The 27534-nt window shown below is 39.6% G+C and overlaps 1 long non-coding RNA gene across 2 annotated transcripts; it reads left to right on the top strand.

Moving 5' to 3' along the window:
- Positions 1 to 4303: 4303 nt before the first annotated feature.
- Positions 4304 to 14106, top strand: LOC135309073 (uncharacterized). 2 transcript variants are annotated; one of them, XR_010369378.1, is made up of 3 exons: positions 4304 to 4622; positions 11007 to 11249; positions 13130 to 14106. It is a non-coding gene; the product is annotated as an uncharacterized LOC135309073 (long non-coding RNA). The 2 variants fall into 2 exon arrangements; XR_010369379.1 differs by lacking the exon at positions 13130 to 14106 and adding an exon at positions 11954 to 12867.
- Positions 14107 to 27534: the final 13428 nt, after the last annotated feature.

Genomic DNA, 27534 nt, shown 5'->3' with positions numbered 1-27534 from the left:
CCTCCATAAGCTTCTAAAAACACTGTTAAACTGGCTTGATTGGACAGGTGCCTGCAGGAGGAGAGGCATAGGCAGACAGCTTTTATTCAAGAATACTTGTCAGTGCAATTTGACCATGCACAGTGCTGAAGCATCTCCTCTGCTGACTTGGGGAAGTATGAGAGGTACAGAAAAGGGCAAAATTATGCACTGGATATTTGGATCTCCTGCCTTGTAAGTAAGATATCTGTTGTCCTTATTTGTGACCTCATGGCATGATTAGGAGCTTTATAATTCATATATAAAAGTAATTTCTGGGTAGTTGTGGTTATTATTGTATATAATTAGTGGGTTTAGTAGTTGTCCAGCCTTGAAGAATTATATATACTAGAAAAACAAAAGTGTTTTTAAAGCCTACAGTTTTCATCAAAAAGACAGATGACACTGCCTTCATCTAACAAAATGCCCACTTTTTATTCTCCTGGATAATCTAATAATTAAACCACACAATTAGACCCATTATAACAGCCTAATTTATAATTATTTCTGTTCAGTCAGAATTCTTCCTGGAACGTATTTCTTTCCAAGTTTACATGAGGAGAAACAGAGTAATTCAGTTTTTTAACTGAGTAACCACATGAAGAAAAACAATTATATCTTTGCTTTAGTTAATTTTTCTCTCATAAGAGGTATTTACTTAATCATGAAGACTGAAATTAATGCAAGGCTGGGAGTTCAAACATAACAAAGTGGCTGAAAACCAGCTTCACATGTCTCACCAAGCTGTTCTGAATGTCACGTGCCTACAACACAAGAAGCTGGAGAAGGAAATAACAATGAGATGGCAAAATGTCAATCACCTGGAGGCAAAAACTTCATAGGATTTCTGGAAAATTATGACTAACATAATTATCCTATTGATTAACATGAAAACAGAGTAAATGTTCTCCTAAATTCAGATTTTACTGTTTTAATCTATATCATAGTAACAAACTGGAAAAGCTGGAGCCTGTTGTTTGCAAGGGTATAAAATCTCTTTGTTTAGCACTCTTGCTCTCTCTACTGCAGCGGATTCTTTATTCTGTTTGAGCATTTTCTCAGATTCTTATTCACTCTGCAATGCCTCTCAGCTGTGTTAGGGAGCTGAACACATTTATATAGTTTATTATCAATAATACATATAATTATAATAATGTACTTGCTGGGGGAAAGAAGAGTTGGGGAAAATATGAAAAGACATTTTTCCAAACAGATCTGAGAGAAGGAGAGGAGAAGAGAAGAGAAGAGGAGAAGAGAAGAGAAGAGAAGAGAAGAGAAGAGAAGAGAAGAGAAGAGAAGAGAAGAGAAGAGAAGAGAAGAGAAGAGAAGAGAAGAGAAGAGAAGAGAAGAGAAGAGAAGAGAAGAGAAGAGAAGAGAAGAGAAGAGAAGAGAAGAGCAGTCAACATTGCTCTCAATCTTGTGAGCAGCAGTAGGGAAGGTATGGAGCTCTCTGAGCAAGAGATACAAGGCATGGAACCAAAATGCCCTAAAGAGAAGTGATGAGACTAATTTATGATAAGGAAGAAAGAGGAATTAGAAGCAAAGTCGTGGTTTAACATGAGTGGAGAAGAGGTGAGAAGCAATGGGAAGATAATAAACACTCCAGAATTAAGGGACTAAGGTATCACTGTACAGTTTCCAAGAATGATTTTTCTCCTGTTTATTTTGATTTCAGGTGTGAGTGTTCATGCATTTATTAATAATCAGTGTTCAGATGTTGTCCATACTGACATAAACCTGTAATAGTATCTCCACTTGACACACTGGCCTGGTTCTGGAGACAGGACTCAAATTCCTGCCACAGCAACCAAAATCCTGCACATGGCACCGTGACTCACTGGTATCACAGGTAGGTCCATTCAGCTCCTCTGTGCATCACAGTGGTAAGGATCTAGCCCTGCTTCAGTCCCAGTACTTGGAGGTCTTTCAGTGTCTGACCTCCACATCCTGACCATTACAGAGCATCTGACATTTTTCCGGTCAAGGTCTCTGTGCAGTCCTTTTGTGTGTGAACTGACAGGAGACAGGAAGTATTTGTGAGCAGTGGGGTGCAGGTCCAACTTCTTTTTTATCACAGTTCGCCTGGGCTGTGGGTCTGGTGCTGTGTGTCCTGCCTGAGGGCTGGTTCCTCCCCCCCAGCTCCTTGCAGGCAGAGCAGCTCAGCCCATGCAGAAGGCTTTAAGCTCAAAGGGGTAGCTTTTGGGAGCTGTGCAAACACAAAGGTGAGACAGAGTGAATTGTGACCATGGAAGGAGTCTGCCAAGTTGCAGAACAGGTAGAAGAACCACAAAGAGGAGACAAAACACACAACAAACACGTCTTTTAGATGCAGAGATATTGAATGGCATACGGCTGTGATCACATGAAGTGTAAAACATTAAATCAAGTGTGTGCTGGTACATTTAGGAAAAAATATAAAGAAAATATTAAGGTTTTGCATCAGATGGAGGGAATTAATTTGTCCTGTTTGTATCAGCTTTAGTTCTGTACTTGGTTATTCAATCTATGAATATTATTAATTATAAGTTCTCTAGAAAGAACATAATGGCATCTATTACTTTTGATAATTCCCCAAAGAAAAGTTTTCACTTCTTGTTCACCATGAAGCCTTGAGTTTTGCTGAGAGTTTGAGGGGACTTTGTGAAACCAGACATGAATATGAAGATACTCTATTTGTGCAGTATGGAGTTGCAGCAATTCAGCATAAAGGGTTTATACGACAGCGTAGAAGGGCTGTGCTTGAATGAGCTGTCTGCTGTGTTTTGTGGGGTATTTGATGGAGTTACCTTTTGTGTTAAAGCTCCAGAAGAATGACTTTTTGAGATCTGAGTGCGGCTGTTGTGTAAGTGGCACTGAGCTGGCAAGGTCTGTGTCATCCAGTCTCTTTGTGGTCTACATTTAAATCAATTTTCCTCTACACTTCTAGTCTCAGCTGCTGCTTGCACATAATATTTTTCCCTCTTTGAATTCTCCAAGCAGCTTGGTGAATGAGATTTGTGGTTCTGGCTTTCACCACGCTGGCTACACAGGAAGCTTCGTTTGAGTTTTAGTGTTGAAACTTTATTGTAATTTTAAATATGGTCAGTAGCCTTGAGAGGGGCAATTTTCTTCAAGGACTGGGAGTGGGAAGCAGAGATCATAATGAGAAGGATTCAGTCAAATCTTGAGAGAATGAGAGAAAGGAACTGCAACTAAACTTCAGAGGAAGAAAGAGCAAATCTTATTTGGCCACTGGTCCTTTGATAAGGGTGTGGAGAACAACAGAAAAGAGGGCAGTCAAGCCCATCCTCTCAGCCTGTGAAGCACTGAATTTGCATCACTGGCTGCTTGCTAGTGTTCACCCAGACACATGGGTCAGAGAGAGGTATTGAAGGGACTTTGAGTCCCCAGAAACTGCCTTGTGTTCCTTTATCACAGAATCACAGTCTGGAAGGGACCTCTGGAGGTCATGGAGCCCAACACCTCTCACCTAGAGCAGGTTACAAGGAACCCATCCAGGTGGGTTCTGAATGTCTCCAGGGAGGGAGGCTTCACAATTTCCCTTGGCAGCCTCTCCCAGTGTCATGGTTGGAGCTGGCTTGTAGCTGCCAGATAAATTTGATCATATCAGACCTTCAACTTCAGCCAGACGAGAGGTAAAACAGGTCCCCAGATGAGGCAGGGATAGGTTGGATTCAAATCTGTACAGAGACTTCATCACATCATGCATCCTTAGCTGCAGGTCAGAAAGCTGGGCTGTGAGGGGATCAGACCAATCAGCAGTTTAGGCCGGGCTGTTTCACACCCCCTATTGTAAAATAGGTTTAAACAATAAGTTTGCTGTTGTCCCATGAAGCTCCGAGGTGTGTGTGTTGTCCCTGCCTGCGACCACTGGCCCCACAAAACACCTGGCCCCCTTCATAATATCCCAGTGCTCTGCCACCCTCACTGTAAAGATATTCTTCCTCATATTGAGGAGGAATTTCTTGTGGTTTAGTTTATTGCTGTTGCTTCTCTTTCTGCCCCTGTGCACCACCAGAATGAGTCTGTCACCGTCCTTTTGACACCTGTTTTTGAAATATTTATGTACATTGATGAGATTCCTCTCAGTCTTCTCATCCTCAACTAAACAGGTCCAGCACCAGTCTCTTCTCTTCACAGAGGTGTTCCAGACCCCTCATCATCTTTGCAGCCTCAACTGAACCCTCTCCAGTAACTCCTTGCCTTTTATTGAAGAGGCCAGAACTGGACACAGCAGTCCAGATATGGCCTCACTGGGGCAGAGTAGAGGGGGAGGATCACCTGCCTTGACCTACTGGTCAGACTCTTTCCAGTGCACCCCAGGACACCACTGGACCTCCTGGTCCTCAGGGCACTGCCAGCTCTGGTCCTCCACCAGAACTCCAGGGTGCTTCTCCACAGAGCTGCTCTCTAGGAGGTCAGATCCAAACCTGTGCTGGGTTATTCCTCCCCAGGTCCAGGACCCTGCCTTGCCCTTGTGGAACCTTGTTAAATTTCTCTCTGCCCAACTCTCCAGCCTAGAGGAGTCTGGCTGAATGGAAACAGGGCCTTCAGGTGTACCAGCCACCTCCCCCAGTATCATATCATCAGCAAACATCCTTAGGGTAGGTACATTTTATGCCTTTGTCCAGGAAAGGACGAAGGGAATTGTTTCCTTCATGTCCTATAGCAACTGAGGTCATCCCCATTTGCTTCAGTTTCCTCCTCTTTAACAGACTTTATCTTTGGTAATAAATTAGCTAAAGCTGTCAAGTTAGTTGAATATGCAGTACAAGTCAGGTGGAAGGGAAGGAGATTATTTCCAAACATATTTCACAGTTTATGCAGAACGACTCTTACCATATAATCTTGTTGATTGCCAGGCATTGAAACAGTGCAATTTTCCTTTAAACTGTGAGATTTGAATGCAGTCGCTGAGGACTCGGCAATTTTAGATTTCTTTTCATAATCTACTTATGCTTACTTGTGCTAGCCACTGCTATCTGTGGAAATCTAGCTGGCTTTCTCTGTGGGTTAGTGCAGTCCCCAATAAACAGTTTAATCACCACTAAAAAGTGATATTTCCATGCAACCAACTTAATGATACAGATGAAAGATGACAGGTGTTACAGATACTTTAATTTCTGTATATTGGAAAACCTGAGGGGTTCCTGGTTTGTTTGCAAAGCAGACCTGCCTTAGAAACAGTAACAAAATGATTTTAATGGCATTCTGTCCTTGGAAGCTTCTGAAACTCACTTCTGCACAGCCACACAGCGCCTGCTTTCACTTAATTGAAACTATTTGTTATTATGTGATGCTATTTATTAGAACACCTCTTGTACCAGAGGAGTCCCAGCAAGACTGTACTAGTTTCTGGCCAGTAAAATAAGCTCAACCCTGAAATAACTAGGATACAGAAAGTCTGGAGAGCAATAGAAAAGACGAACTGCAAAGGAAGCCAAGTCCCTGCAGCTTACTGGCAGTGCTCAGCTTGCAAGGATCTCCCTGTTTCAGTGCTGCTCTTATGGCAGTTTTTGAGCAGGTTGCAAGTGATTTTTTAGCTTGGCACTTAGAAAGAGAGTCCCCAGAGCTGGGACAAGATAATTTCTCTGTGATATCTGTGAGAAAAGTGATAGAGCATCCCAGCAGATGTCCAGCCCTCAAAGTTTCACTGCAGTGCTCTTGTTGTTGCAGATGCAACATCGGAGAATTTACAGCTGCCTGACCATGCTGAGCCTTTTACCTCATCAGGGACGGAGATGGGCAATACAGTAATGCATATTGATCCATGTCCCTAAATGTAGTTTATGTCCTACATTTCTGGGCTGAACGATATCAAGGGGAAAGCAGACCATTACAGCCCAGTCTCCCATGTGCAGATAGAGCATGAGTGATGACAAGCCTTTCAGGCTAAATGGATGTAGGCACACACAGGATGATGGCTCAGATGGACTAACTGGCCATAACTGAGTGGATGAGCATGTTTAAGCCTGCCACAAATCTAAGGTAAAACGAGTTAGCTTGGAAATCAATAAAAGATCTTAAGAGTACTTATTTGATTGTTTGTGGTACCTTGGCTGAGCTGGGGTACATTGCTAAGTGACAGGATCTTGTGAATATGCCTAAACTTTCATGCCTGGGGCAGTAGTGAACTTCAAAGAGACCTTTCCCTGTCCTAAGAAGTGAAAAAGCAGCTGGTAGTGCAAAGGCAGTGTTAATAACAAGTTATTACAAGTTATTACTGCAGTTGTGTAGTTATTACACAAGTCCTAGAGAGTACTGGGAAGAAGAGAGTTGGTTTTTAAACAGACCAAGAAAGCATTCTCTGGGAATTTACCCAAGACTTTTTTTCCAGAAAAAAAATACCTGCTGTACTCCTGTAACTGAACACAGAAAGCTTTTTGCACTCAGCTGGTGGGCAAAATTAAAATCTAAGGATTTGAAATGTGTTCATTTTGGTTTTGCTCCTTTAAAAATAATGTAGTTCTAATATTTTCTTCCAGCTATTATACGTTGGGGTTCATCACTGCTGTTGCTCTTTCCCCTGACAAGACAGAACACAGTCCAAACCCTGTCTCTGGGGTAGGGGTACCCTGACACAAGAACTGCTCTGCATGTGCAGGGGCTGAGGATTCCACATTGTCACCACAGAGAAATTATGGAGGAAAGGAGAGCCTGTCTTTTGCTGTGGGGAAAAAAGGTCTAAGGAGGGTTAGGAATTCAGAGTTCTGCTGTATGATGGTGACTGGGTTTTTAATATTTTGTCCATCACTTGGTCTGTGGGAAATAGCCAAATGTATCCAAATTGGACTGTCAGGGTTTCTTCTTTGCTTCCTCTCCCTGATAGAGAGAGTCAACTTCAGCTGTATTGGAATTTAGTAATTTCCTTAATGCTAGCAAGTGTAAGATATATTTTATGAGGTATCTTATGGAACTGATGGGGGGAAATAAATAATACCAATATTAATAGAAAAAGAGTGTTATCCAAACTGAAAGTCTAGCAAGGATAAACAAATCAGTAAAAGGTGCAGTTTTCCTATGATACAGTAATTTTATGAGCAATAATTTTTCAGATGAACTGAAGCTATCATCATTATCAACTAATAACTCTGAGAATGACTTATCTAACTTCCTACTGCCTATGGTATTTCTGGAGTGTGAAAGAATTTTAAATTGTCTGAAAGGAACTGGTGCTGCTTATAGGACATTAGAATAAACGAACCAGAGCATTTAAAGTGTTATCTTTTCAGAAGAAAAGAAACAAACATACTTCACAAAATTACATAAGGGTGTATGTATTCTATAGCTTCTGAAGTATTTGTGCTGTTCTTCTGCAGAAATGTGGAATTAAAGCTGGATCAGATCCTCTTTTCTTGCACCAAAGAACTACCAGTAATATCAAAGAGCTTGTGTCCCTGGGGTGTGCTGAACTTCACTGCAAAGAGGATGGGGCAAAGTACAGCAGACTCCAAAGAGATATGTGAAAATTACAGAATTGTCTGCATTGTTTACTGAAAGTGAGAAAAAGATGCCATTTAAACTTGTAACAAGACTGTGTATTTAATTTGGAGAAAGAAAAAGAATTAGTTCTGCCTTTACTTTTTCTTCCTTTTTGTTTTTTGTAATTTTAGAACAGCTGCTAAATAAACAAAGAGAAACAACAAAGAATGTTAAGCATACATTCAAGAAGAATTAACCTTTTTAAAGAGGAATTAGATATCAAAACAAAGCTGGATCGTTCAGAATGTGCAGTTCATATATTTAATTTTGGAAATGTCACCACTAATCTCCTGCATCTTCCCCATAGCCACTCTTGTTTTCCTACACCTAGTGAAATGGACTCAAGTGGTCACAGGCTTTTATTCAATGTAAATCTGCTTGGTGAATTTGCTATTTGCTGAGGAAATCAAACAAACAGAAAAGAGAAAATCTCTTCCATTTGATCACCTCTCTTTCTGCTTAGACAGGGCAGGGAGAGTAGCAATTATTTTGAGAGCAAATGAATCAGCCACTGCAGGACTGTTGACACTCATGTTCATGTGACAGGATTTCTGTTACTTCAGCTGGAGATCCTTAAATCCTTCAATGCTCTGCCTCTGCTTTGGACAGACCTGAGAGAGGAGCTGGCAAACTTCAAGTGTACCAAGTGAGGTGGGGCTCCTTCCCTGTCCCAGAAGCTGGAAACCACTTTTGTGGAGGCAGTGAAGCCACTTCTATGAGAATGGTACATCTGCGTGAGGTTCAACTGAAAGAGAACTCATTTGAATTACAGCTAATTAATATGTACAGGGATCTGCTCCTGTAGACAACAATGAAGATCTGTCCAGTACAGCTGCAATGTATTTTTTGGGGTTTTTTGTGTTAGTTTTGTAAAACAGAACAAAAAAAGAAAAAGTAATCCAGAAGAATGCACTGTATTAAACTGGAAAGCTGTAACTTGTTGAAGAAAAAGTTTCTTGGCTCATTGAAACATATCAACTTGACAAAGTAGTATTTTTCTCTTTAATAATTGAATCAGGCCAAAATAATTCATTTTACACAGTTAGGAAAAGATTGTTTCATTTATTTAATTTCAATTTTGTTGACTCTATATAGTTATAATATAACAGAGGCTTCTCCTATATGGTTTCTCTAAAAAAGTTTCAAAATTTTTTAAATGTCAATATTCTAAAATAAAATTGCAATCAATTATCATGTATATTTACAAAATATACATAATTGAAAATTATACTCTTACATCACAGTTGAAATATTTCAAGTGATGCAGAGCAATATTTTAGCTTTATTTAACAGGAACATTTTATTGAGAATAAATCATATTTAAAACGCATTAACAGTGTGTGTGCGGTGAAAGTTTTGCATTTCCATCAATCCTGTGTTTTTGTAATTCAAAATCAGTCACTCCATAAGTTTTTTTCCTGTATCTTATTCTGAGAAATGTATTTGATTTCAAATAGAGTATCACTGCTGCAAAGAGCATAAAATACACTCAGGTAATATCCACAGGGAGGAGAATGCTAATTAGTTACCTCAATGACTGCTGTAGCCTTTTGAAAGCCTGATCATGTTTCCACAATCTCAGTGGAAAATAAAAAAAAGGAAATAGATTTTCCACATCAGAGGTGAAAAGCTGGCTGCATCCTCAAGGGCACAGGTGGGGCGAGCATGGAGGTGTCCTGGTGCTTTGCAGCGGGCATGGGAATAATGTCTGCAAGAAACTTTTGAGAAAGTTTCTTGCAGACATTACTGTCCAGCATTTCTTCAGCAAAGAAAGAGTGATCATCAAGGGCTCAGTCAGAACCAGTCCCACAGTCAGGCAATGACAGCAGCTGAACTCACTGCATCTCTTGCTCCCTCTGTCAGGCAGGGCAGCTTGACTTCACTTTAAATGTGAACAGGGGTTTATGGCAGAGGCTGCATGTGTCATTAACAGAAAAGCAGCAAGAAATCAGCTTGCCCCTAAATGCTTCCCTTCTCCTCTCCCTGTTACTGCAAACTGAAAAAAGTGGGAGTTGCATAATGGAGTGGGTGCATCCATCACAATTCACACTGAAAGGCTCCAATGCATGCCTGTTGCTGCAAGACAAGCCCCAAGATCCCAGGTTTCAAATCCAGGGTGACTGCCTGCTCTCTCAGTGGATCTTTTAATACTCTGAAAACAAAGTATTTTGTTCTCACTTATGAATAACAACATGAGCCTCTTCATCCAGCAGAATTACTCCTGTATTTATATCCAAGTGCTTTGGAATGGAGGTCAGCCTCAGCTCTATTCAACAGTTGTGGAAGGTGGAATACTTTTCCCAGAAGCCAGTGGTAAGGCAGGGACCTGAGATCCCTACCTACTTCTGCTTCCTAAAAATGACTTCCTAAAAGCAGAGGCTGCATATTTCTGGGCATCATCTCCATCTCCTGGTGCATGTACATGACTCCAGATTTGTTGGCTGGCACTGTGCCCCATGGATTCCAGTGCCTGTGTGATTTCTGGATCACTGTTTCTGTCTTCAGAAGTTTCAAGATGGACTTCACAAATGTTTGCCCAATCTGTGATGCTCTGAAACAAAAATGTCAGGCTTAAGGAAGTGGCATTTTACCCATACATTGCTCTCCCTCTCCATTTCTCATCTCTGTTTACTTAGGGCAGCACACTGCAGGGTGTTTGTTCCAAATAAGACTAATTACTGTGCCCAAACATGGTAAATTATTTAAAAAGACATTGCATATGGACACAAGACATGATAGGATAAATTAACTAGTTTACAACTGTGTAATAATCCAGCACAAATTTGCTCAGACTGTGATATTGCCAGGCAAGGCAGCACATGGAAAAGGGTTCTTCAGTGGGATTGAAAATTTATCCTCTATGATAGGGAGATATTTCAGAGCTCCTTTAAAGGATCATTCTGTAAAGAGGAAAGAAAATTGCAACTTCTACATGCAATTTGTTTATGAAATATAGCTTCTGGGAGGGTCTTAGAGAAAAAATATCTGCACAAATGGATTAAGACATTGGATATGATTCACATAAATGTCTTTTTTCCTATTCAGCTTAATTAACTTCAGAGTAGATGAATTCTTATTGGTGTAGTGGAAAGAAAATGAAACCAGTGTCAAGAGAAAATCTTCTGCATACAACTGCTTGGTATAGCCCAATTTTAGATGTCGTAAAAGCATAAAATTTTTGTTCATTAAATTTTAAAAGCTTTCTGACTTCCTGGAATTATAGCATGAAGTTGTAAATGTTGTGTGAAATGAAATGTACTTCCCTACACAAACAACATACAGTGGGAGAGCTCTGGAATTACTATTATGGTCTACCATTTGAAATAATACTTAGATAAGTCAGCCATTACAATAAATAAATAAAAATACCCACCAGAAAAAAAATCACTGAAAATAAGAAAGGATGGAGATATTTTAAAGTACTCTGCCTCTGTGTGGAGAGAGCTATAGTAAATTTGTATACTTAAGTAAGACATTTTCAATGCTCTTGTCTCTTCCATTCCCAGTTCCTATAGGCAGAAATTCCTTCTGAAGAGAAGAACCCTTATTGCCAGATCAAAATCCTCTTTTTACATGTTCTTGCATTCAGCAGAAGAGAGGGCTTTTACAAAGACATCCCAGACTGAATTCAAGCTTCACCTAAACACACAGTTCTCAAATCTGTGTGACCAGATGTCCTCTGACTGTACTCATTATAGAAGGATGTAAAGTCTGAAGTCTGATGAATGATTCCCAGTTGACCCTCACTGGTAAGGCCTTTTTCCAACTTGTTATTAAAAACTTATAATAACCACATTTTAATAGCCGTTAAAGAGCTTCCCTCAAGTATACTATCTTGGCCATTTCCTTAGAGGAAACTACTCATTATACAAATTTGCAATAATATGGTGAAGAAATACAACGGCATTATTAAAATCCAGATTACTTGCTCAGAGACTTCTTCAGGGCCTCAGGCTGCTATTTAAACTAAATTTCATGTAAACTACACCATGAAGATACAATGCTACATGCAGGAAAAAAATATGTTTCTGCAGAGTGGAAGCTACTTAGTAAGTTTCACTCACAATTAATTTTTTACCACCTGAAAATTTCTTTTGTTTGAAATTACTTGGAAGGTTTAAAAGTTCTTTTGCCTCTTCTCTTCTCTTCTCTTCTCTTCTCTTCTCTTCTCTTCTCTTCTCTTCTCTTCTCTTCTCTTCTCTTCTCTTCTCTTCTCTTCTCTTCTCTTCTCTTCTCTTCTCTTCTCTTCTCTTCTCTTCTCTTCTCTTCTCTTCTCTTCTCTTCTCTTCTCTTCTCTTCCTCTTCTCTTCTCTTCCTCTCCCATTCCATTTCTTACTCCAAATGTCATTACTGTGTTAAGCAGCATATCTAACATATCATATGCTTGTTGTCTAATCCTCTCTCCACTGGGAAAAGTCTATTGAATAATATTTTGTTCTGGGCTTTTTTAAAGGCAATTCACACATACTGACATAGTTGTATGATAGTGAAGGGCAAAGTCAAGAAATTCTCTTAAGCAAGGAAGATTTCTCCCATCATCTCAGGCTTGTCACCATCACCAGTGAAGTATGTGTGGAGTAAACATAAACAGGCAAAGGTCATTTTAGTTGGTGAAAAAGAGGATTTTTTAAAAGGTTTGTTTTTCTTCTTTTTGGAATAGAGACCTAACACCATTATTTTCCAGGAAAGGGAACAGAGATGGTGCTTTGGGACAGTCTGCATGGTGGCTTTGGTCTCTGGAACTCATGGGATTGTTAACCCTGAAGAAATTTAGGAGCTGCACTTCTGCAGGGGGAGGTGGGGTGGGGGATCTGAGAGTTAATTTAGCAGCAAACTAGGAAAACTTCCCAAAGAGCAGAACAGAATATCAATTCCAAGGAGTCTGGTCTGGAGCTCCAGTTTTGACATTGAGATGAATCCATGTTCTCTCCCAAACTTACCAAAATAGTTCCACAAAACCATGGTGTGGTGTTTAGAAGTTTGCTTGGCTCAGGGAATGGAATCAGAACTAATGGAGGAATAATTAGCACATCATGAAAGGCAAAATGCCTTGTGGTTTCCTCCAAGGTCTGTGTTGCTCATCCTTTGGTTCATCCTTTGACTGGTTCTGTGTTAGGGACATCCCTGTTGGGCCACCCAGAAGCTGCTCTGGCTGTTACCAGGGTCACTCACACACCAGAGGCCCCTTTGCACCTACACACCCCACACTCTCACACAGACCACATTTCCTTACCTGCTCGTCACAAGGTTTCCCATAGCAGAGCCTCAGATGTCCAGATCCTTAAAACAATCTAATCCTGGCACAATAACTAAATAACAAAATAACAGCTCAAGCTGGTGCGTCCAAGCAGAGACCCCAAGCAAAGGAACCTGTGGGCTTTTATCCCCTCACAGTCTAAGACAGGAAAGTCTGGGGGTCGTTGGCTCCTGCTGTGTCTCTGAGTGTCCAGTGCCAGCTGTGCCCAAGGTTTCTGTGCCCTTGGCTGTGCAAAGGAGTCAGCAGCTCATGGCCTCTCATCTGGGGCTCAGGTTCCTGCCCTCCAAAGCTCCAGCTGCAGCTCTCACTGCTGCTGCCCACAGAGATCCCTGCACTGGGTATGTTCCTGAACATCTGTATCTGTACCCCCAGGTTAATCAGACTGAAGTGCTGGTAAAACTAACCTCAGTGGCCAAACACATGCCAGAGGTGTGCCTTTCAGCCACTGACTTCACCTCTGCTTCAGCAAGAGCTCAAGTCAACTTTTGATGGACGTGTGTGAAACCTTCTGAAAAGCTTCCAGGGAATTCCAGTCTGTGTGAAGGACAAAACGTTCACATTATTAAAGCTTCTACCATGCCTGTAAACCACAGAGGATGGCTTATGGTGAGAGGAGATCAAGCATTTGGTTAACTTATTTAAGTTTTATAAAAATACTAAAACATTTCACAGATGAGTACAAACATTTTAGGAACTGATAGCGTGTGCAAAGACAGACCTCACAGTCCTTGACTTGTGTAGCTTACAAATATTGTGTAATGGTTCAGATGCCATTGGATTCCTATGCACAAGACAGTTGATCTATAAAACATATGGCATTTTAAAATATTGATCTCTTCTGTGCCAGTGAGTAAGAGATATTAGTGTAGCATGGGATTCCGTTTGTAACGCTGGGATTAAAGTCAGGGAAGTGGAAAATTGGAATAGACCTGAATTCATGTGAAGTGGAAAGTACAGCTGGCAGCATTACTAAAGCAGTAGAATAACATATTTTTTAAAATCATATTAAAAAAATCACGTAACAGCTACTGAGGTAACAGAGTGAATATCCAAATGAATGTTTTATATTAGTTTACTTTTAGTTCTACCGGTAATGTAAAGTCACAATACAGTGACACCCACTAGAATGGGACAAAATAAAGAGTAGTACCAAACAAAAACAAAAACAAACAAACATTTTTCTTACAATGTAAACAATAATCTGTATTTTAAAGTGCCACTTGATCTGAGTATTTAATCTGTGTCATGAAATATATGTTTCTGAAATAAAGAAAACAAAGCAACCAGCCCCCACCTTTGCTGTATTCCTGCAGATTGTTGCCTCAATCCTCAGCTGGGGAACTGATTTAAATTGGGAGTTTATTCTTCTCTCTTCTCCTTTCTGGACCCCACTCTCTCTCTTCCACTTTGTTGGAAATGTGGAATACAGGGAAAAAAATTCCAGAAAATAGAAGTTTTAAGTGTTTCTAGTGTTCTTCGTAGTAAAATTAATTTTTTTCTTTCTCTTTTCTTTCTTTTCCTATTGAGCCTGTTAGTGAGACTGATAACTTGTGTGTGATAATCATGACAATTTTAGGAAAACAGCTTCAGTCCTTGTCTGAAGCTGTTAATACCTAATCAGAACATTTCATTAAAACAAAACAAAACAGAATCCACAAAAACCTAACAGAAAACCTCAAAACCCAATGAGCCAGAAGCTTAATTTCTATGAAGATTTTACCTGGTGTAATGTGAAGTTTGTGGTTCTTGTGCTTTTCTGTAATAGATTGAGTCCTTTACTACATGGCATTTTCTCTCTGTGAAGGCACTGCTACATTGCAATTAAGTAACTATTGATCTTTTTTGATGAACAGATTGAGCTCTTTAAGTCTTTTATTATGAGCATTTTTCAGCCCTAAAATCACTTTAATTTTTAAAAGTGATCAAAGGTTAGCTGAACTCTGTAAAAAGTCATATATCTCTTCAGGTCACAGCAATTTCTTCCTTTAGTTCCATAATAGTGCAAAATGAAGTGCTCTTAGATTTTTTTATGCCATTATCATTAACGTGATATAAAATGACACATTGACACAATAGATGATGTAGTTTTTACACTGAGTTTAATGTTGTTCTATTGAAATTAATGGAAATCTTACTGTTTCAATGGCAGTAGAATTAAACCAATATTGAGTAGTTCTGAAATCCTCAATTCAGATACATTTCTGTCCTAAGGTTCTAGGGGAAATGTGCCAGAGCAGATGCAGTTTCATAGTGACTGGTGCTAACTATTGACATTTTAATGGCAATCATTTTATTGGAAATCTCAGACAACATGATCCTCTATGCCCTCTCTAGCTCTGTTTCCTGACTCAAATGTCATTATAACAATGAAAAATATTTCTGAGATTTTATTTGGGCTTGTATCTGACCCTGGTCTTGAGAATTAAGTGTTTGGAGAACCAAACAGACCACAAAGGATTTGGTATCTCAGGTGGCCTCTAATGCATCCTGTGGGTAAGCCAGGCATTTATAACCAGGAATATCAGAGCTCAGTCTCTGCTGTTAACAGCATTGGGGAAGCCAACAGAAGTTCTCCAATTTATCTGAATAGGCTTGTGACTGTACTCGTGACAGGTTTTCACTTTTAGCAACATCTTGCTTAAAGGCTTTAGTGGAAGAGTTGTTTTAAGGAAAAAGTAAACTAATCTAGATATCCCACCCCATTTTCCAAAAATGTCACAGGCAACAGGGTCAGGTTTTCCTTTTAGAGAGCAAAAGTCAGAGAAGCTGGAGCACTTGGGCAGTGTGTGGGGGACAAGTCCCTGTGCCTGGCTCTCTGCAGGGACTCATGCCCTGTTTGGGATCAGCGGTGTCAGCTCTGCAGTGGCTGCCACTGGGTGCAGCACCACCCTCAGGGCCAGCCCCCAGCCAGCCCCTGACCCAGGGAAGGGGACACCTTTCCCAAAGGGTGACAATTTGTCAACCTTGAGCTGGGCTGCAGCCACACAGGGAAAAGATAGAAGTTAGCCAAGCATTGCAAGCCTGGGAGTGTGAGGACCAGTCATCAGACATAAAAATGGCACAAATACCAGGAAAAATAAGGTGACAGGCCACATCTTTCTTTACAGTTCTTAATAAATTCATGCCTCCCACAATCCTGAAATAATTTTGAATAAGAACAAGGGAGGAAATCTCTTACACTTCCAGTTTGGCTTTGTTTACTAGCTTTGTTCTGTTCAAGTAATAAACCCTAATGACCTTGGCATAGGATATGCCTGGAGGGATTAAGGACTAATTTAGATGAAGACTTGCTCTTGTCTTGTTCTATTGACATAGAAATGATGAGGATAAAAATCCCTGTATTCATTTCAGAAACAAATTTAACATGTGTCTTTCCCAATAGCTGAGCAGCAGATACAGACTTAGACAGGGGATCTGGAGCTGGACTGTGCATCCTTAGTAATTTAACTAAAACTTTGAAGAAATTCCTGTCTTCCTTTGAATATCACTACATGATTTAAAAGTACAGTCCACATTTTAAATAGACCTTTTTATTACTATCTTAATTATTTACTGCACTAGCAGAAAGAAGGGAGGATAATAAACTGAGTTCTTTTTAAAATTAAAAACATTTTTATTTTTTACAGTGACAATACACAGACATTGATAATTGCTGCTTTTAAGCCACACTTTGCCAGGTTTCAGCTTTGTCAAGAAAACACCAGGTTTTAATAGAAGATGGAAATTATCAATCTTTTGGTTTGGAGACTTCTGAATACCTTTTAGAAATACTTTAAAGTGTTTTCAGTAGAGTTTATAGATAAGGTAATAATTTTCAGAAAGGAATAATGTATTATTATTGTTATTATTTATTCTCTATTAAGAAGGTTTTAAGCATTGGCTGGTTTATGAGTGAGTTTTCTCCCCATGTAAGACTTTAATTATATTTTTGCTAACAAGGTTTTGAAGTTTATAAGTGTTTGTTTTTCTATCCCTGTTTTAGTGTCTTTTGGAAATTTAGTTACAGCTTTAGCAGATACAGACACACATAGAATTTGGGAGCCTACAGTGCTTGTTAAATGTTATAAACACACTTAAAAATAAAAGTGCAGCAAGCACTTAATAACCAGTTTTAATTTATAAGTAATTTAAATTGTTTATAATAAGTAAAGTATTTGAGTTAAGAATGTATTTCACTGTGACTGTGGGAAGTGCTCTGTAAACTGTTGACTGCTTGGAACTCTTGCTTTAAACCTTTTTTTGGATTTCAAACTCCATTTTTCCTGATCTCAGATACAATTCTTTTCCTGCTTTTTCATGAAACCATCTCCTCCCTAAAAAGAATTGCCATAAGCTTTTCATTCCTCTCCTCAACCTTTCAAGAATCTGAAAGCTGAAAGTATTTCATGCTTCAGCTATAAATTATTTTGGTCAATCTGTATATCTTGCCATTATTTGATCATATTTTCTTTAAAATTGGACTCAGAACAGTGCGAGTAGTAGATACATACATGAGGGAGCAGTTGCACTCATGTTTTTATGGCAAAATAAACACTGACATTTCCTTTGACTGCCTGTGATGACACAGAGGAAGAGATTTAGTTTGCATAATTTATATGCTTAATTATTTAATTGTGACTGAAAGCAAGGTATGAGGCCAAACACCTAAGAATCTCTGGAAATGCCCTCTAGGCAGAAGAATTAGTATTCATAGTAAAAACCCCCACATAATAAACTGAATTACAAACATCAGTAGTCCCATTTAAATTATTTCCAGTAAGATACCAATCACAAAATTTCCTTTTTCCTAGTGCTTCTAATGGTAAAATAATGAAAAAAAAGTTTATCTGGAAGCACTGCACTTCAAGTTTTACTAATTAAAGGAGAAATAGTGAGCACTGGAGAAAGCACCCCTTAACCTCCTGTCTTCAGTACAGATTTTGCAGCCGGTACCAGGTGGAGCTGCCAGGGATGGTGCTTCCGGCACCTGTACTTCACAGTGAGGAATATTCAATCTCTTCAACTTGCAGAATCAAGTGTGGTGAAGTGGTGAAGAAAGCCCCTTGTTTGTTCCTGTTCTGTGTTCTCTCAAGCTGCAGAGGATTAATCCTGGTGATGTCTGTGGGGTGTAATGTGAGCAGCGTGTTCCTTCGTGACTAATGGGCTTGCACCGAAGTTAAATCACTCTTCCCATGGACTTTTCATTCCTACTGCACTGTGGTGATAATGATCTAAATAACTAATAAATGAGGTGCTTCTGCTGCTGTGACTGGGCTCAGATTGCTCACTTTAGTGCAGTGCTGGAAGATTTGTGTTTCCATGACACCCAAGGTGAGCAGTAATAAATGTTATTTGTGTGGGATTCCTGAACAACTCTTTCTACGGGCCCCACCACACCACTGAGCAGCAATAGCAGACACTGGAGGGGCAGGAACATTGTGAACTGCAAATAGAAGTGCTTAGGAGGAAAGAAGATGTTTTCTCTCAGCCAAAGGTGAAGAGAAACGTGTAAGTCTTGGTACCTCAGTCTGTAATCACCGGTTACAAAAAGCTTCTCAGTCTCCTTTGAAAAGGCACACAGCAGGAAATGAAAGAAAGACTTCAAGAGAGCAGAGAAAAGAAGGCTTCTTTTAATGTAGAAAGGGAACTTTTACTATATTCAGATGTGGCAAAGGAAAACCAGTCTGGAGGAGTAGGGATTGAGGTACTAGTTTCAAGAAACTAGTTGGGCATGACTTTTATCCCCCTCTAAACAGATTTAAACACCTTATCTTGTGCATCTGCACTATGGAGCCACCATCTGTATTTTGTTCTGGGGCTGTAAGATATGCACTGATCAGACTGACAAATCTAAAGGAGTTTCAGTAAGTTGACAGCAAGTTACTGTCAGGAACATGGTTAGAGCAGCTGAGACCTGAAAGGTGGAAGAACATGATATTTGTGCTAACATCAATTCAAGCTTTCCATTCTAATTAAAATATATATTTTTTTTATAATTTTAGCATGAAGGGAGACTGGATGAAGGACAAGTGAGTGACTCAAGCAGAATTATTCCAAGAGATCACTCTGGTATAATCTCATCCTAAAATTTTTCAAACTAAACTTCATGAGAGGCCATTTCAAAATGTACTGAAGTCCATGGAATGGATGCCTTTCACTTTGTTGTCACGGTTGCATGAATAGTCTGCTAAACAAAACTACCACAAAGGTATGGGAGCTTTTGGAGAAGTTACTGCCTGAGATTTTGTAAAATCCACATGGCATATGGAAACAGCATATGGAAACTTGTTAACACTGAAAGGTAAGGAGAAAAGTGGCAGTGAGTGATGAACTACTTGGAAATGTTTAAAAAGCTGAATCACTGTCATCTGCAGAATTCCTGATGGAGCACATTGAGATTGAGATGAAGTCAAGAGTTTTCCAAAGCTCTCCATCACCTGAATGATAGCAAAGGGCAGACACTAACCATATGTCAACTGCTCATTGCAGAAAGATCTTCTGCCTCCTGAGAAAAAGAGGGTGTGAAGTCATTAGCACAGCCCAGAAATGTGGAAAGTGAGGGATTGTCACGTAACCACACAAAGAAAACTACCTATAAAGATTATATCAGCTAATGAGTTTTTCACACTGCTGCCTAAAACAGGAGAAAGTTTCTGCATTTTTTATGTCAAATAGAATCAGAGGGGCAGTTGAAAAAACATCTGTAACATCAGCAGGGGTGAATTTAGCACCTCTGTGTGGAGAAGATACTTTTACTTGAGCAATTTATCATGCAATGGCAGATCTGAATCCAATAGTAATTAGAGCTTAATTGACTTTACTGGCACATTCAATGCTTTGTACCTTCTCTAATTATGGAATATCCTTTGTGTATATGCATTTTCATCAAAGTTGATTTTTGCAAGAATATTGTCTGTATTGGAATGGCTTGAGGTCCTATGTTAAAAGTGATGGAGTAGTTTAAGAGTCAGCCCTGGCACTGTCACTTACAAGATAACAAACAAACAAACACCTCTTTCATCTTAGTAAATCCCAAAGCTCTGTACAAAGTAAATAATAATTAAACAGACGAACATTTACCGAAAATATATACATCAAAGAAGATGCATATCACATTAAAAATATATTTAACTTCAAAACATCCCCACCATCTATCCATTGCTTATCATGTTTAACTGCATCCAGGGATGAAAGTTGTCTGATTTCACAGCCCTTGTAATTAGTGATTCTCTTCCAATTACCCTCAAATTTGGCAGCCTGTGTTACTAGTATCCTGACTGTGTCTCTTTTGGGGTGTTGTGCTGCAGTTGCACTTCCCTGTCCATTAGGGAGGTAGTTTGTCTCTTGAGGCTGATTGAATCCAATCAGAATCTTCCCAGTTCCTTCCCCAGTCGCTGGATCAGGATTGCTCTAAATTCCAGCTCGTTTCTTTACGTTTGCTTCATTTGCCTGAGTAGCTGGGGCCAGGCCAGTACACTCTCTCCTCCAGACTGGTGTTTGGTGTCCAGTCACCTCTACCTGCAGTTTGGATGGAGCCAAAAAGGCAGATTCCTGCATGAGCCAGTAAAAATATCAGTCTTCAGCATTGTCTGGGATAATGAGAAACAACTGCTTTTGCATGAGATAATTCACAATCTGCCAACAGACAGAGCAATATGTGCAAAAGGGACTGACTCTGCCAGTTGTATTGAAAAAAGGGGTTCTCCCCCGTGCATTTTTCCATACCTGCCTTTCAATTGTTCATATAGTTTCTGAATTTTTAAAGATGTAAAGACTTTCTCACCACACTGGAGCATGAAATCTGTGAGTGCCAGTTCTCTAGGGACTGGAAAAATTTGTTATTACTCTGTTGGCCTAAGCTGCTTTGCAGATTAGTTTAGGAAATATTGTTTCCTGTCTATTCTTCTGTTTTGTCATCTTCCCCCCTCCCTCCCCCACCATTTTCTCCATGAAATAATTTATTCTTGATTGCAGGGATGGTCTCTGCTGTTGGGTGCAGCAAGGGGCATGGTAGTGAGGATAAACCTTTCTTACGTTGTCAGAAAGTCTCAAAACCTGCCTACATAGCTGTCTGTGCACGTATCCACATATTCCTTTGTCTAGAAAATACTGTGTAAAACAAGTGCTGATCAGATATTTGGAATTATATATGAACAACTTCACTAGCTCCTCCTGGCACTCAGAAAGAATCAATACCTTTAGTTACAGACAGATCTGCCAGAGACAGTAAGGGCAGTGAAAACACCTATTCTTTCTGAAGGAATGGATTCAATTTCTAAGCAATTGCCAAGAAATCAATTCAGGAAAATCAGAATGCAACAGCTAATTATACGCTTTAATTTTGGAAGTGGTGTGAATTTGTGCCAGAAAAGCAGGGGGCAATTGTTGCAGGTAGAGCCAGGGGAAAATCATTGAAAGTTACTGAAAGCTCTTTCTTTCAACTCAAACTTAGAACAACAAATCAGAAGAGTTTTTAGAAACTTTAGATTTCTCTATGTATTCTTTTGCCCTGAATAAATTTTTGCACTCCTCCAAAGATAGAGTTTTGCGACCTCAGCAAATTTTAGCCCCCTTACCTGCAGACTGCTGTTCCTAATAGTAGTAAATGGAACTGAAGTTCACATGATTTTAAGGTGAAATCCCAGCTATAACTCAGGCATAATTAAAAGCCCACTTTGGCTGCAGACTTTCTCCCTATCTACCTGCTCAGCAGGTGATGACAGTCTTCAAGAGGTGGTATTTTAGGAAAAGGGCAAACTGTTCTCAGAGGCAGAGGAAACATCATCACTTATTTCCCTCTCTCTGTCCAGGCTTGGCTTTGTAAGCTTCCTGCAACAAGCCCAGTTTATGAATGTTCAGCAAACAGTTTTACCAGCACTCACTGTCTGGCTCTGCAAAGCCTTTGCTCACCAAGCTGACCCATCCCAGAGCTGTGCTGTTGTGTTGGCCTCACAGAAACCCCTAGGAGTGAAGTAGCTGTAATTAAAGGTTTTCAGCTACAGGGTTGTCAAATCCTTTTGTGTATCTGTTTTGGCAAGTGCTTCAAACCCTACAGCAATATTAAATAGACCATCTGTTAGCCTTCATTAGTCTCTCACTCATCAACAGGGCTATTAAATATAACTGAGGATGCTAAAGGAAATCTTGACATCTTGGCTTTCAATTGGAATAGTGATCAATATTGATAACAAAAGTATTTCACATAAATTTATTATTAATAGAAAGTTAAATACAGCATAAATATGGATGTTTTGCCCTACACAGATTTAATATAACTAATCTAAATGATATAGTGAAACCCAACTTTATTAGCATCACTATCTGCAACAAAGAGCTCTATGCCAGTGGCACTGTCCTGAAAACATATGAAAGACTGGTCATCACTCTGATGTTTGCTAAATGACAGAACAGACAGGACCATGCTCAACATGGGGGATGTTACAGAAAAAGACCTGCAATTAAAAAAATATGCTGTAGACTTGGCTTATTCTCTTCCTCTCTATAACAACTTCTTACATATTTAAGGATAAGGTATAGTAGCTTCCTCTGTTGTCTTTTATCTACAGTAAAAAAAGCTCCAAAAGCACTCCCTGTAGAGAATATATGCCACTGTCTTTTATACCATTTTAAACTTCTCATGTTCTCCTTTTGAATCTATCCATTTACTCCATGCCTCTAATTAAAGGACAGGAATATTCACAACTTCCTTGATATTCCAGCTAAAGGGTATTGGTCAGATTCTTATATATAAGCATCTTGACCTGTTGATACAGAATTCAGTTGTGATTGTATAAAATCACAATATATTTGAAATTTTCAGATGACTTGTTTGTGATTTTGATTTTCACCCTAAAGGAGACATATTTAAGGCAAACTCAGGGTGTAACCAAAGTACAATTTATTTGAGATTGAAGCATTCTTTATAAAAAAGTAAGTTGATAGGAAGTCTGAGGAGGTGACACCAGTACATTTCTATTTGGAAGTTGTTTTCAATCATCTTTTATAGTGTCAGTTATGTGCTGAAATTTTATATTCACACTAAGGTATCAAGATCTAGCAAAAAAATGATATTCCAGAATATCACTATAACTGAAACAAGTTTTTCTGCTGTGTTGAACTCACCATATTTAAGAAAATCCCAAATATTTGTTCCATTTTTGCATAATGAACTGTGGTGAGATGTGATTCAGATTTGCTAGTCCACATTGGTGCAGTTTGAGCAGGGACATTTGTGACAAATGTTTTAGTATGAATGGCCAGATGCTCAGCTGAATCCTATACAGCACATGTCAGCCTTGCCTGCCTTTTTGTCTGATTTCCTTGATATTGAAAGCAAAAAAATTGAACAGAGTTCTCTTCAACTGCTGTTTCCCCCAATTCTTTCTGAAAACTCTCCAGACATAATTTGTATCCTTGTACTTCAGAGATTATTTGGTTTTTTATCTTACAGCACTTCAACCTTCCATGACTAAAATTTATGATTTTGCCCCATATGTCATTAATTAAATACCACAGTGAGACCCTTATGCTCAGGTATATATTCATGGACTTATTTCCGCAGTTAATGCAACACATCACAATATTCCTACTATAAAACAAGCAGGTGTAGCACTGAAGGAAAGCCAAGGGAAAATCTGGAAGATCAGCCATGGGAAGAACCAAATAGAATTTAAAGACTGAATGTCAAGACCTACACCATTTTTCAATCAGGGGGTAGTCTTGAATGTATTTTTTGTCCTATAATTAGCTGTGATGTTCAACTGACAGGATATTGCCCTGCTATTTGAGGAGTGGGTTGCTGCTGCAGCTTTCACTGATGGTGGGTTCACAGAGGTAATAACCCTGAACTCTTTGAGTAGAAAACCCTAGATGGACATTGAAATGATGTATTCTCATTGACAGAAATCTCTCCCAAGGGAATGGTGCAGCTGGTTTTGTTGCGGAGACCAACAGTACCTGTGAGAATACAGCAAACTAGTAAAAAGGGAGATAAATTCAGTTCAAAGACAAATTGTGCTGTGTCAGGAACAGAACTGGACATGAAAGTCATAGCTATGGTTGAGGAATAGGTAGCAAGTAGAGGCAGTGAAAACTGGCTAAGCCTTGCACTACGACTGTGTCCCTTGAAAATGACATAAATATCAGTTTGTAGTGAAAGGAAGGACTCAGCTTCCTCTCCAGTCAAAGACATGTTTTTCTGCTGGTCTGTCTGTGCTGACATAACGATTTTGTGGCACATGATGGAGACCAGTCTTTCATCAGATCAAAGACTGATGTGTCTGAAAGGTTGAAGAATAACCCTATGCACCACTAAAGGCTGGGGGCTGAGCTGCTGAAAAGCAGCTCTGTGAAGAAGGACCTGGGGGTCCTGATGGATGACCAGTCGTCCATGAGCCAGCAGTGTGTCCTGCCATTTGTACCCTGAGGTGCATTGGGAGGAACACTGCCAGTTTGAGGGAAGTGGTCCTGGCCCTTTCAGCCCTGGTGAGGCCATATCTGCAGTGCTGTGTCCAGTTCTGGACTCCTTAGTACAAAAGAGACATGGAGCTCCTGGAGCGGGTCCAGAAGAGGCCACAAAGATGAGTAAGGGACCAGAGCACCTCACTTAGAAGGACAGGCTGAGAGAGTTGGGCCTGTTCAGCCTCGAGAGGAGATGATTGAGAGGGAACCTCATCAATGACTGTGAGTATCTGAAGGGAGGGCATCAGAGGATGGACCAGCCTCTTCTAGGTGGTGCTGGGCAGCAGGACAAGAGGCAATGGACAGAAACTGATGCACAGAAATGCCACCTGAACATGAGAAAGAACTCCTTTACTGTACAGGGGATCGAGCACTGGAACAGATCGCCTGAGAGTTTCTTAAGTGTCCCTGACTGAAGATATTCCACACCTTTCTAGAAACAATCCTGTGCCATGTGCTTTGGGATGAGCCTACTTAAGCAGAGAGGTTGGACCAGATGACCCACCATGGTCCCTTCCAGCCTTACCTCTTCCATTCTTCTGTGATTCTGTGAAAGTTAACTTTATTTTCAGCAAGTTAGTGTCAGGATCTATTTTCTGGATCACTGAATGACTTTACAGATGCTGATGTCTTCACAAGACCAAGAATAAACAACAAGACTTGGCAACAATTTAGTTCTGTGTCAGAGTAAAATGATCTTTATCTGCACTCCAATTCAATGAATCTACTTTTGGGACACAGGCTAGTTTGGCTGTGTGCCATGCTGGCAGGAATTCTTGCCCAGAGGTAGGTAGATAGGTTACCTGTTGGCACAGTTGTAATTTTATTGCTTTTTATTCTGTACCCAGTGGCACTCTTGTAAAGAAATGTCACCCTGTATTTACAGCTGCTGTTTTAAGATTGTTCTTGTCACTTTTTACATACTTTAGGACTAATATGTGAAGGCAAAAATGCTTTAGTTTCATTCTTGAAATTGTTGGGAGGAAAAGAACAACTGTTTAATTTAGAAGTCTCTCAAGCTCTAGTAAAAGAGGGGTATCACATATTGGAAGTCAGAAATTTCATTTCTGCTGAGACTTTCTGAGTTCTGTATATTTGCTTTGAGAGATTTCAGCATTTCTTAATAACTGAAACGAATCAAACAAAAGAGTAGCTGAGTGTAATTAAATCAGTCCTAATTGTTTATATAACATTTAGAGTTTTCATGGCCCCAAATATAAACAAGTTCTGGAGCATCTATTTATGCAGCATTGACCTTCACACAATATAGTGTGTGGCTAGGCATACTCAGTGAAGGTTGTGATTTTCCCATACTTATCTGCCTCCTGCATTGCACTAATGAAATAAAAACCATAGTGGGTAAGACACTGAGAGAAATGGCAAAAAGCTCATGGGAAGATGTTTAAAGGAGTTGCTGTCTGGGAGAAATGGCAGGGGCTGCAGTGGTTTCCTAGGCTACAGTAACTGAGAGTTGTGTGTTCTTGGTCCACCAGAATTGAAAACCAAGAGCAAATTATTCCTGTGTCTTTTATTTTTCAATGGGACAGATCAAAAACATGTACATCACTATGTTCTGTTGATCAAATGACCTGTGGTAACTTCTCTATCTCTTGCATACTTGCATGCCCAGTTTGGTTGTGCAGCTACAAAGCATGTACAAAACAAACTATCCATGTAAGGGTTTATAAGCAATGAGCTTGTGGAGGGTTTCATACTCTTCAGAAAGAGCAATCTCAGACAGTGATAATAGCAAGAGTAAGAGAAGAAGACTCAGCTGAAGAGAGAGAGAAATAGCTTTTTTAGTGGTATCTTTTAGTCCAAGTAAATTATAGATATGGGTAAATAGCAGAAATAAAATGAAGGGAATGATGGCTGAAAAATGGCACAGAAGGGGGAAATTTTTCTAACATGGAATGTGGCTGAGGCAGGATTAGTCTCAGAGAAAATGAGGAACTGACTGAGAAACTGAGGGTGTGTGCAAGGGAACAGGGAAGCAGAGTGAAGGAGATGGAGAGTAGACAACAGCCAGTTAATCATCAAGTCCAGAGTCAATCCTCTGGAAAAAAAAGTGCTTATACAATAAGAGATGTTCCTTCCCTCAGCAGCACATAATGAAGCAGTATGGAAACACAGTCCATGATTTTCACATGTGTCCAGAAGCAGAAGATGTTTCCCATGATTACTGCTATTGCTCAAATGACATGATGTGTCACCTCTGTTTGCATTCCCTGATGTGGATGAAGCTGGGTTATCTCTATGACCTAGAGGAATGCTTGAAGTATAGTGGATTATTAATCCTTCTGAAATGCTGTCTACCTTCTGTGCATTCCTCCTCTCCAGAGTGACTTCTGGAGTTTTCTATGGAAATCTTTTGGTTTAGGAGTGGGGTATCAGTTTAAAATCCCTAAAATGGAAGGATATCCCCTGGCAATAACTACTCTGAAAGTTCGTAGTGTGCAGATTTGTGGTTTTCACCTTTAAGGGGAAAGTTAAAAGTAATGATGGAGCTCTGCTTTGGCTCATCTAATCACTGAATTCCAAACTAACAGATTCTCTTGGGCTTGAAAAACTGGGCCAGAATTATCACAAGAATAGATTGCCTCTTGGTATTCCTGAATGGAACAAGGGCATGTTAATAATAGCAAAAATGAAAAATAATTAAAAATACAAGGTCTGATTCTCTCTGCATCAGGATTTTTTTGCTGTTTTGCTGAAAAAGAGGAGCTTTTATTTTATAATAGACCAGATCCAACTCATCTGTGGTCGCTTGTGCTATTTAAAAATATTATTTTAAGTAATTCCTAACTCTTAACAAAGACTTACTTTATTTTTTCCCTGAGTTTTCCTTTTCTTAATTGCCAGAAGACTTGAACTGAAAAAAATTTGTAACGGCTGGGTAAATAGTTGTCTGAGGCTTGTAGCTAGGGGTGTGTGAATTAAATGACCCTGTTGTTCTCTTGTGTCTTCATTCTGTGATTGTTCTGAGCCTGCAATGTTTCTATGACCTTCACTACAGGATTAATGGGAGTTATTTCCTCTATTGGTACAAAGCAATTATGCATGCCATCCTGCTCTGAGATGGTTTAAATGAAAGTTGCCAATAGAAATGTTAACCTTCACCTGTCATAATGCTATTATGTTATCTTGGGCTAATGGTGAAAAGAAGTCATGATTTCATTTTATTTAAATTTCAGCTGGGTATTTGACCATAAAATTATTTCTAAAAGGAAACATAATAAAGATGGTAGATCAAGAGTTCAGCAGTGAAGAAGAAAAGTATTGTGTTATTGTCTGGAATGTAATTACAGAAAAAGCTTCAGTATCAATCAGAACAGATG

The sequence above is a fragment of the Passer domesticus genome, chromosome 10 (assembly GCF_036417665.1).
Source record: "Passer domesticus isolate bPasDom1 chromosome 10, bPasDom1.hap1, whole genome shotgun sequence".
Taxonomy (NCBI): domain Eukaryota; kingdom Metazoa; phylum Chordata; class Aves; order Passeriformes; family Passeridae; genus Passer; species Passer domesticus.
Note: the sequence above shows the minus strand (reverse complement) of the source record. Positions and strands in the feature narration are given on the sequence as shown.